At 38.6% G+C, this 12,360-nt stretch overlaps 1 protein-coding gene across 1 annotated transcript in view; it reads right to left on the bottom strand.

Annotated features, from left to right (window-relative positions):
* kcnt1b (potassium sodium-activated channel subfamily T member 1b) overlaps positions 1 to 12,360 on the bottom strand; it is a 76,408-nt gene that overhangs the window by 36,801 nt on the left and 27,247 nt on the right. The gene's annotated exons all lie outside the window — the stretch shown is intronic.

Here is a 12,360-nt window from a genome sequence, read left to right on the forward strand (position 1 = left end):
AGCGTTCATGACAGCATGGTAATGGCTTGTTATTATGATGGATTTGATATTAACGAGGCGGCAGTTACGGCAGTTAGCAGCTAGCTAGTAATTATGCTAATGTACACATCAATCGTTATGTACTTATATTACGCTGTAACAGGATCTAGTGATATCCAAGCAACAGAGCTTCATTTAGTATGAAATAATTATTACACACACACACACACACACACACACACACACACACACACACACACACACACACACACACACACACACACACACACACACACACACACACACACACACACACACACACACACACACACACACACACACACACACACACACACACACACACACACACACACACACACACACACACACACACACACACACACACACACACACACACACACACACACACACACACGTATGAGAGAGGTTCCAAATTGAATTGAGGCGAATATTTGTAATGTTCCGAGGTTGTTGTGTTTAATATTCATGAGAATATTTGTCATTGTTCAAATGATAATAAACATTAGCATAAAGCATATTTGATAAGAGTATTAAAAACTTGAAAAATATTCCTCTAAGGTACATTTAGAACGGATAAAACATTTGCGATTAATTTGCGATTAACTATGGACAATCATGCGATTAATCGCGATTAAATATTTGAATCGACTGACAGCCCTAATATATATATATATATACACAGTGCAATAAGCTTCTTAGTGCAATAAGAAGCTACAGGGACGTTAATCTAACGTCAGTAATATTAACTTTATTTAATACAACATTTACGGTACAAGATTTAATCATACAGCCCATGTAGTATAATATTTTACAAATGATGAATTACAGCAAACAGGTGCAATATATCCATTATTACAGCTCCGTGGGATCGCAGTAAGACGATATGGGTCCGTTCTTATTGTGCATCCATGGGTAAAGATTAAAGATAAACGCATGTAGTGCTGCTGCATGCTGAACACGTAACATGAACGTGCCGGGCGGCGCGGTCCCGTGGGTTAGATGCGCGTTCATAATGCAGAGGGATATAACTCTCAGAATAACGTTATTAGTACATTTGTACAACTTGAGGAACACATTTTTTTAATAAGGGCTATACAAGTGTTCATACTGGGTAGTTTATTTAGTTTAAAAAAAATGATCCAACGATTTACAGACCACTCTTTCCCCATGTAAGTCAATGGGAAAAAGTGTTTCCGGGCCTGGCAACCAAGCGGAAGTGTAGTACCGCCGTTTGGCCACCACAAATATTTTCATCTGAGTCCGGCGCACTTCCTGGGGGCTTGGTCGGGTCGGGCAGTCGGGCCAAATAAATCACTCTGATTGGCTGTTCAGCTAGCGAATCAGTGCATGAGAAGCGAAACGGAAGTGAGGGACGTAAACAAACGCTTTAAGAAGGCACGAAGAATGTCTTCCGCAAGCAACACTCCAATGGCTGATAGCTCCAGTACCGCACAAGACATGTTTTCGATGGACGAGAGTGAAAATGGAACGCACACACTATTTGTTGTTTGTTTATATTACGGAGTCTGTTCTTCTTCTCCGTCTTCCGGTTGTTGCTTCTTTTGAATGACGAATACACACTACCGCCGCCTGCTGGTAAGGAGAGTTATTGCCACACACGCATGCGCAGTTCGTACGTGCTACTTGACCGTCGGCTCAAGTCTTTGCGGTGTGTTCCAGTGCGACTGTTGGCCAAGAAGCAGGAGACGTGAGGCGACACAACAGTCGTGTTCCGTCGGGACGTGTTCTTTGGTGTAAGTTTGGTGTTTCAGGGCCTTTAGGCTATACTGTATCAATAGCACCTGTGGGTGAAATATCACAGAGACTCTTAAAGGAAGCAATAAGACATTAAACCTGATGATGCCGTCTCCAATTAAACCAACATTCTCTACCATTGATCTTTAAGTAGTCATCCCTGTTGAGGGCATTATATAATGTACAATCAAAATAAAGTACCCATGTCTAATCAACTTTATTACCACAAGTGTTGGCATAGCAACACATATGGAAGTTATCAGCCAAGGTATCTGCAAGCAATCAGAGGTAAACAACGCACTTTATCAAGGTTTATAAGATCCAGCCTTTAGGGCATATCATTACTACATAGAGCAATAATACAAGGCCTTGTGTTGTAAACAGTACAACAGCAGTGTTTCCTATCACAGGCTATAAATATAATGATAAATAATAAATACAGTTTATTTACAGATCGCAGGTTTGCTCTGTCCCCTCTCTGCAGAAGCAACCAGTCTCTGTACCAGCTTGAGAAATGCGCCTGTTACAAAGCCTGCAACGGTTCTAAAAATATTACACTCTGATATGAAAATGAAAAGCGTCAGAGTCCTTTGTAAGCATCTGCCTCTGGTTCACAAAGCTGCATCTCAAAAGTGTAATCCATGGCAAAGGTACTTGTCCAATAGCCTCATTACAGGGCAAAAATAGAAATGGGCTCTCATTGCTACTGTGAAAGTATTTTTCAAATCTCTAGAGGAAAATAGTTTCTGTTCAAATATGTGAAAGAGCAAGCACGGGACATGTTCTGGTGGTCTGTTAGGCCTCCATACACTGTGTGTGCTGCTCTACTGTATATCTGAGTGGGAGTTTTAGAGAGGGTCTTAGCTCTATATGTGCACATGTTGTGTTCAAGGACCTAGAAACCCTGCAGTTTGTTCTAAACTAAGCACTTGCAAATGGAAGTGCACAGCAGTACAAAATATCAAAGCCTTGAATCAGAATCGCTGACTCAAAGGAGTTGTCCTGCGTCTTTCAAGGTCTGTGATGAGCAGTCATAATAAGAGTGCTGCTCACTTTATAGTCGACTACACCGTTTGTGTTACAACAAATTAATCTTCCTGCTGACTGAAGTGAAGATAACATTGCTGAATAATTGGATAACACACTAGGTAGTCACTGACAAAGACTAATCTACATACTGTAAGAGAGACCTCCCTCCTTCTTTGCTACACCAAAGAGACAATAATAGAACATGTTCAACCCTGACAACTCTTGAAACTTAAAAAGGCTTTGAGAGGATGCTGGTTCAAGTCAATCACAACAACACGATTATTTATAGTGAATTAACCCTTCTGGAGATCCGCACTAAAGAATGCTCACATTGTTGGGGTCCTTTTGGCAATAATGACCAGGGTGATGGACATTATACGTACCTGTTGTATGGTTCTGTGAATCAAAATGTCTAGGTTTTACAGACCCAAATCACATGCGCTTGAGGTTTTCTACCAATGAAGAAAGCACTAAGACCTCTGAGCTTTAGAGTGTCATACTTGCGTGCCAAGCATTGGTATTTCTTAATAATGTCTACCAAAGAAATTTACCAAAATACCCGACATTGAATTATGAATAGAAAAGCTTAGAAATTAGACATGTGAATACATTAAATACACAAGCGAGAGGATGTAGTCCTAATTATGACTGTGGAGCATTTGACTACAAAATCAGTTCAAGGAGTCTAGAATTTGTTAATGGTCAAGAATGATTAAGAAAGAGAGTCTAATAGTAACTGTATAAAAAAACACTGATGTTGAAAGAAGTTTTTGATACTTCCTCTCTTACAGTATGTTTTTTTTAGAAAAGAATGATGGCTGTAAATATAATCATTATCATTCTGTTTGAAATTGTTGCATAACCAAATAAAAGTACCGTAAAGCACATTTAAATAGTTTATTAACAAACCAGTAGCAACCACTACAAAAAATGGTACTTGAAATACTCAAGCTTTGTGTACTTCTAATATGAATATTCTGACCAAGGCAATCACATTTTATCAGCATTTTCATCATTTAAAACTAATTATTTATGGTCATGACAATTGGTTAAGACGAGTGAAAAAGATAACAAAAATGATTGATTTGTAATTTTGGTCCTTCCGAAAAATTCCATTGCGAATTGTTGAAAATATGAATGTCCTCCAATCTATATCCTTCATAAGAGCACACTTAATTGGGAAATGTTCCACAATTGCTCAATTGACTTTACTTTTGATAATAAAGAAAATGTCCTTTTCTGAAGGTAGTACTAAAAAGGATGAAAAGTGTTGATATCACACCATCGTTTCACACAACTCTTTACAAAGACAGCAGATATAGAATGCCATTTGAAAAGACTTCAAAAAAGGTAGCAGCATTATGAATCAATGCCATGCAGTGTCAAATAAAGCATTCAGATATAAAAAGTCAACATTTCTCACATTGTGTTAGACAGAAAAATCCTCCTTCTGATACTTCTCACGAGAGGAACCGTGAGGTGGTTTGAGCACCCACTGAGATTGCTCCTCGAGCACCGTTGACTGAAATGAGGTTGTGGGTTTCATAGTGTGCTGTTGCTGAACATGCTGAGATGCTTGTGCTGCCGTTTGATTCTGATGAGCGGAAACAAAATATTGGGGTTTTCTGAAACATCAACATGCTATTTCCTGTTGTGTTATCGAGTTAAACTTTTTTTTTTCTGCACCCACAGGAAGTATCTCAATGCCAGCCATGTCAGGTATTTTATGTGTTGGTGATGTTGTTTTACAGAGAAAACTAAATAATGCAGACACAGTATGCTCTGTCACCCTTGACCTCTCCAAAGTATGATCATCCCAAGAGAGAATAACATTGATGAAGGGCCCACTCTCATGTCAACACAGGCGTGTAGATCTCCATTAAGCACATCCCCAAGGATTACAATTCACTTTCCAACAATATCACTGCCCCAGCCCTTCAATCAAGTGGCTACAAACAACAACCAAGTGGTGGAACCTTTCCAGCGTTTGACATGTAGAACCGCCGTCATGTATTGAATTAATGATGGTCAGAAAGCAAGCAATGACTCTTTTTCACCGATTTACAGATTAAAGAGAGGCATTTTTGCTTGATTGACAGATGTCTTAGCCTATCACAGTTGGTTGTGATAGTTGTTATGCGTTCATCCTGCTTTAGCTCAAGGCACTTTGGGGATTTGGTGGCTTCATCAATAGTATAATCAGTGCAAACCATTAAAAGACTTCAAAATGCCCTTGGAGAAAAGATGTGATGTCTTTTTTTTTTTCTTCCAATGGCTAAATAATCCATTTCACTTTCACACTAAATTGTGTTGCAAGGCATTCATTCCAAGTTTATTCTAATTAAGTCCAGAACCAGTTCTGCCATAAATCAATTTCTATGGCATAATATACTATATTTTGCCCAATGTATTAAGGATTAGCTTTCTGGAGCCATCTCTTTCAAATCAAGCAACTCATATCTATTTAGTGGAACAGCAACATGTAGCATAGTACTTCAGGCTGAAGGGTTAACAAAAAACTGAATGGGAAATCACTATCCAACTTAAAGCATTCTTTCACTGTCAGTTGAAGATGCATCCTCCATGCTCCACTCATTTTTATCACCACATCTCAGCAGCTTGAATATAATAAAGTCTTGATACACTATTATAGACTTGTGTATGGAGGGTGACTCAGCAGCATGCACAGTACACAGTGAGTACAGCACAAACAATTGACATGTTGCTGTTTACAGGACCTATTTAACCAACATAACCCAGAGATTGTAGTCTGATCTCATCTTCGCTTACATGAGTAATGCTTTGAGCTCAAGTACTTACATTGACAACAGTGACAGATTGTGCACATTCAGTCAGGGAACAGATAATACCCCTGGAAGAAGTTGATTGAAACACACAAGCTGCCTTTTCACCATTTAGTGTGGTTGGATCGAATGTGACAAATCTCTGTTGAGTTAAAGGTTTCCTTTAGTCTCCCACAAGAATAGTTGAAAAGGTAGCTACATATGAATGGGTTATTTTAAGCATTCTGCACCATTATCATGACAATCATTGCCTATTTTACAAATAATGGTGATGGTTCCTCCAAGGCATTATGTCCAAATCCAGTCTTTGCAAAATCCAACGTGTGACACTGCAACATAATGCTTCATTGCCTGTAAATCAGTCCCTGTGTACAGTTATTTTAGCAGACACAATCCATGCCATGCAAGCATGATGCTGCCAGGAACTTACTGGGCATTGGTTGAGTCCATACTGTACTCCTCTTGATACCTGTACGTAGCACACATGAACACAGATAGGCAAAGGTTAGGAGAGAGTGGGGTTGACAAAGCAGGAAAAGGAAGGAAAGAGCAATGAAAGGATGCCACTGCGATTTATTTGCATTGACTTGCATTTTGAGTCAGAATGCAACCATTTGTATGACCTTGTGGAAGAATCCAACTTGGCCTGTGCAGCAAGAAGGAGCAAGATTTGATCAGATGTAAGCAAGTTGATATCAGATCAGATCTTGTATTTTAGCAGCTGCTTTGTTACTGCACAGTTAAAGCCTACTGTCAGGACTTTTCCACCAAGGTTCATTAAGTCACCTTCACACTCCAAGCACATATCATTATTTACAGTGGGAATTGCATCTGAGCTCAAAGGGAAATACACAATGTATTTCTGAGCTTGTAATTCACAGGGTGCATGCAAGACTTTTTTGAACACAATTAAAAAACAATGCTTAAGCTGACTGAAGAACAGATGAGCACTTAATGCAAACCACAGAAGATCAGTGGACACACCCAAAGAGTCCATCTCATTGGTTGAGATGACCATGGAGAAAAGGGAAGGCTGTATGAGGGAACTCACAGACAGAGAGACATACCCTCATATTGATTTTAACGACCAACACATGGACAATTCAGATGGACAAGGGGTCAAAGGTTAAACACACAATTTGATTTGATGATGAACATATTGACCTGAATGCTCTATATGGTCAGGCCTTTGTCTGGAAACGCAATGTTTGTCCCGATACAGAAAAGGTTATTGATTCTTACTTTAGAACACTATTTTGAATAGCTTATTAGTATGGAAACATTACAAAAAAATCAAATGTTTTTCATTAATTTCAAAAGTACAATATATAAGTCAGAAAATGGTTCAAACTGGGTTTTACTGTATAAGTACTATAGTAGGTCTGCCATAACAAAGAATTGGCAAACCATCCAGTCCGATTCTGGTATATCTAATGATTGAAATGTAAATTCAACTTTTCATCTATTTTGTTCAAACAATCCTGGGTTGGTAAACATTTTGAGCAAGACCATACAGTACAGTAAAAATAAAATGTACTTTACTCCCAAATACACAAGTATTGCTTATACTTTTGATTCCATTCATAAATGCTTCCTGTATAACTATTTATGTGGAATGCAACTGAAAGATGTAACTGGGTACATTGAGCCCCTTAACTTTGAAACACTGTACACTCTTTTATTACTTAATTAAAATTGTATTATGTCCTGTTTTTGGTACTGTTCTGTCAATCCAGATATGTGTTAGTACAGTATAATGTAAGTCTAGTGAGTAAAATGCTTCAAGGAGCAGTCCACAGCATGTCTAAAAATATCAATTTCAGCAGATAGTTGATGTATAAATATATCATTTAAGTTGATAACCCTTTGAAGCATGTCAATAATCAAAGCCTATCTGCTGGGGAGTAAAGAAGGAAAGCTGAATGTGTCTTGTAAAAAGGTTGATATTTGGCAGTCCAGGCTGTCTAGTTTTAAGTTTTTCCGCCAAATAAATATCATTTACATTACATAACATATCATTTAGCTGACGCTTTTATCCAAACAGGGTATATGCAGGAATCCTGAGGTCAAATTTAATACCTTTTAAGACCTTTTTTAAGACCCTTTCCATACATTTTAAGACCTCATCGCAACTTTGAGTTCTAACCGGTTACATTGGCAACACACTTTACCTCACATTTACTATATTGATTGTAAGATAGCACAACTAAACAGAATGCAGACAGACTACTGAAGCCTTCTCTCCACATGAACTTCAACCTCTCTGTGAAGGTCAGGTTTAATGCAGTATGCTGCTTTGTTGCTTCTGTACTCTGTGCTCTTTCATTCCAGTAAAACTCCTCAGAAACCATTAGAAACCAGTATTTGACCAATAAACAAAATTTTACGGCGCATTTTACGGCGCGCTATGCATGGGGCCGCCTTGAGGGGGTTTCCCGACATGTCGTTTCAGTAAATTAAAGGGTGTTTCATGTTGTCGTTGCTGTGGGACTTCTTAATACCTTGGAAAATGCAGTTTAATACTTTTTAATAGCCTTAATTTTCGCTAAATTGATTTATCAACTTTTAATACTTTTTAAGACCCCAGGGACACCCTGCCAAAGCCACTTACAATAAGTGCATAATCCATAAAGAATCAAACTCAGAACAACAAGGAAAGTGCAGATTCACTTCAAGCATGATCATACTATAGTTAGTTCTGGTGAATCATAATCCCATTTGCACCTTTCTATAATTAACGGGTTGTTCATAAAAGCCAGAAAGTAGTTGGTCACAAGGGGGGAGCTGTCCCATTCCAGGATAAAATATGTTTATTGCCGTCTCAACAATAAAGCAGCCATTTATTACGGTCCCAAGAAACCAATTCGATTGTCTTCTTCCAATGGGTTTTATTCACATTTTGAAAACATATTAATGTCCACAATGTTCATTCAGCTGTCGCTTTCTTGTACCATAAAAGTTGAAACGATTTAAACAAGAATGCCATATTTTAGAAAAACAATTGCCTGAAGTTTGTAATTCACAAGAGGAGTTAGTCTGTAGATGATCTTGAATGAATAAAAAATGGTATTGTATGAAAGAGTACCAAATCTTATCTTAGACCTGTAGGGCATTTAAGAAAATAAACTTAATGAAAGTTAAGAAAATATGGATTGCTGTGAATTTGTTTTGGGAAATGTTCTGATAACAGCAAAGCTCAACTGTACCGAAGGACATGCAACAGACTGAGACATCCCTTATCCTTCAGGTACTTGACAGGTTGAACCCACTGAACACAGGAGGACTCGCTGTGTGCCTACTGTCCCTTCGGAAATGTAGTTCAGAATCAGGGCGATTTAGAAAGGATAAGTCCGCTCATTACGGAAACTGTATAAGAACAATATCCACCCCCGCTAATGTGATCTCTCTCCATGGTTGCTATTTAACAACACTTTGAGGAGCAATAAAGATGCTATCTGGCTGATGAGAGCTTTAGCTCAGATAAACAGAGGCTCACTTTGCCTCCATTAGCTCTCAACACACATATTACACATGCCTCCTGTTTCTTCATCATGAACCAAAGAAATTCAAAAAAGGCAAACATTCATGCAGTTAGCATCGTAGCATGATGCCCTTCACATCTTATTCTATATACGATAAAATACACCAAACAAGGAAGTGCATAGATCCTCACCCTCTCTGCAGCGGATCTGGACTCACATGTACGGAGCTGGGCTGAGAAAACAAGTGCAAAACGAGCAGCACTTCCAAAAATATGCATTCAATTACGTTCACTCAGAGCTGCCTCAAGGACTGATGGATATACAGTGGGAGGGCTTCACACACATACACCATCTCTGCAGCAGTTCCAAGGGCAAATGGGATTTGTAGTTTTCACCATGTTTACCTGCATCAGGAAGCTTGCCAACATTCTCTCCCCTACAGTACTACAGCTCCCATGCGTTTGTCACATGCCACAGAGGCAGATCAAGTACCTCCAAAAATATGACTAGTCGGTTTTAGTAACTTAAGACCTGGTTAAGAAGGAAATCTGTCACATACAACAAGAACGAGACCAAACACAGAACAACAAGATCCTGCCCTGTAGAAATTATTATGGTATAATATATATTTGTTAAAGGGGACCTATTATGCAAAATCCACTTCTTCATGTCTTTTTTACATAAACATTAGGGGTGTAACGGTATCCGTATTCGTCCCGAACCGTCAAGGTTCGGACGTCACGGTTCGGCACATGCAGTCACACGACGAATACGCCTTTTTTTATGAGTGGGAAAAAAGTCTGTCACTCAGGGCAGTATCTCTATATAATCCAGGGGGCCGTATTGCACCTAAAAGCTGTTTGCCAGCTGCCCTTAAAAAAAAAAATGAAGAAAACAAAACAAAACGAACAAAATACAAGAAGAAGAAAAGTTAGTATGGCGATTTCAGATAACACGCAGGAGCTAGAAGACCCACCTGCTTCGTTTAAATCAGATGTGTGGGAACATTTAGGGTTACTTGTGGACTAAAATAACGATGGAGTGCGAGTGGTGAATCGGACGAGGACGGTGTGTCGGCGTTGTTGAATAGCGGTGCGTTATGCTAATGGTAACACACGCCAAACATGCTAAATCATATCAGAAGGCATCAGCCAGATTTGCCAATCACTGGAGCCCGGCAAAAGACAACAGCAGTTCAACAGCTTATCCCCGCTGTTTTTAAGAAGCCAATAGACAAGAAAGCTGAAATGTAACCAAATATCTCCCAGAGGGGCGGGGAGTGGCTCCTTATTTTCATCTAAAGTAAAAGACAGAGAATCAGCACTTTTGCAACAGAGCTGAAACAGAGGGTTTTATGGGATGCATGATCTGTTTGGTATTTCGAGCCAAACACTTGAGAGACATGTTTTGTATATATCTGAGACCTATATTGATGAAAAATAGTATAATAGGGGACCTTTAAAGTAATGTTATTCATAAAAAGCATTTGGACAAAAACATATTTTAAAACCTGACAGAATCTAGCTTTGACAAACTGCTAAAAGCTTATAATAGAAAACCTCACACTAGTAGGTCAGATCAACAGCTGAACCTTGTTTCCAGGTAGTCAATATTACACTGCAGGTAACCATAGCAACAGTATCTCATACCTCTGTGCAACATTACCAGCTGTGACTCTTAATCTTAAAAATGACCTGAACAGGTGTGAAAATTACTACGAGCAAGTCATTCAAATACTATGGATTGGATTTTAAATGGCCATTTTAGTGTCGTAGAATTAAAAAAAATCAGTTTCAGCAACATCCGTTACTTTCATATATCAGGACACTTAATCATGTATTTTAGCTAACTTACAGCAAACAAGTTCTGAATAAAAAATGATGGTATTTATCAAAGTTTTAGATCGTAAAGCTTCAGCAAGTTCATATTAAGTGGGGTTGGGGAATGCAATAAATATATCATGAGACAATAAAAGCTATCCCACCTTCATCTCTGGGCCGTATTTGATCTTTATTTTAATACTGAAAACCTAATGGCTATAAGTGAAGCTATATTGTACTGCACTTTCTATATGATTTTTGCATCAATGCCATGTGCCTTTATTTGCCAGGATGGGATGGGCACAAATTGAGATTACAGATTACTGATGTAGTTATTGTGAATAAGTGACTCATCAGAGACATTAAGGAAACATTAAGCTCTGTGCTGAGCATTTGATCCGAAGCAGGAAGCTTTTTTCCATTTCCTCCCAAACAATACAGATCATGAAGTGCGTGCTGGTGTTGTGAGTTTTTTCTGGAGCACGCCTCAGATTCAGTTCAGCTGACACACAGAGGGACTGTGTGAGCCCCTCAGTTTGACAGATCTGCTCCAATTATCCCACATTCTCACATACGTCAGGCTTTCTAATTGATTCTCTGTTAAATAATGCCCTTAAGAAGAAGGACAATGCAAGTGAGAGGAGTGTGTGATTGATGTTGTGGCACAAGTGCTACGTATTGTTATGTATAAGCAAACACTGGTATCTTAGTTATACAAGGACTCTTCTAACGGCCAATTACTGCATATGCTTTCAGATGTCTCCTCCGGATAAACAACAACTTTTAAATGGTTCATTTTTTTAAGGGGCATGCGTAGCAACCTATACAGTCTGGTATAGCAACCAGGGTGTTATTTTCATCTCTCAAGACAAAGACTGAGACTGACAATTCGTCTTAATTAACACGGAGGATGTACTACTGTACATGAACTGTAATTTACCCCATGGACCACATTAAAACCCCTCATTAAACCTTGGGTTCTCCAATCAAAATGAAAGCGTAATTGTTCTGTGAAAGCAGGGCGATATAAATAAACATTTAAACAAAAGGGCCGACTGACACGTTCTGTAGAAGTGTGCACAAGGAATAAATTCTGAAATGACCATCCAATCATTAACAACACAGTGTAATTAGGCAGCGATGAATTTGAAAAGAGCATAAAAAAAGTAATCAACGTGATGAAAAAGAATGGACAATCATGTTGTCTATGTCTTTGTGATAAAGTACAAATGATAATGATTTTAAAAAACACTGGTGTAATAGGCAAGCAACCACAAAAGGCCAACCTCCAACTGTAAAGAGAATACAATAATTGAGGTTGTAAACAAGTCGAGGACAAGAGGCTTGCAAACATACCCTCTCAGTTCTTTTAGTGAACTGCTTCTCTTTTATTGCATCTACATTCATCTTAGGATTCATTTAAAACACTTATTTCCCCACTGAATATTG

The sequence above is a fragment of the Notothenia rossii genome (assembly GCF_949606895.1).
Source record: "Notothenia rossii genome assembly, chromosome: 6".
Lineage (NCBI taxonomy): Eukaryota > Metazoa > Chordata > Actinopteri > Perciformes > Nototheniidae > Notothenia > Notothenia rossii.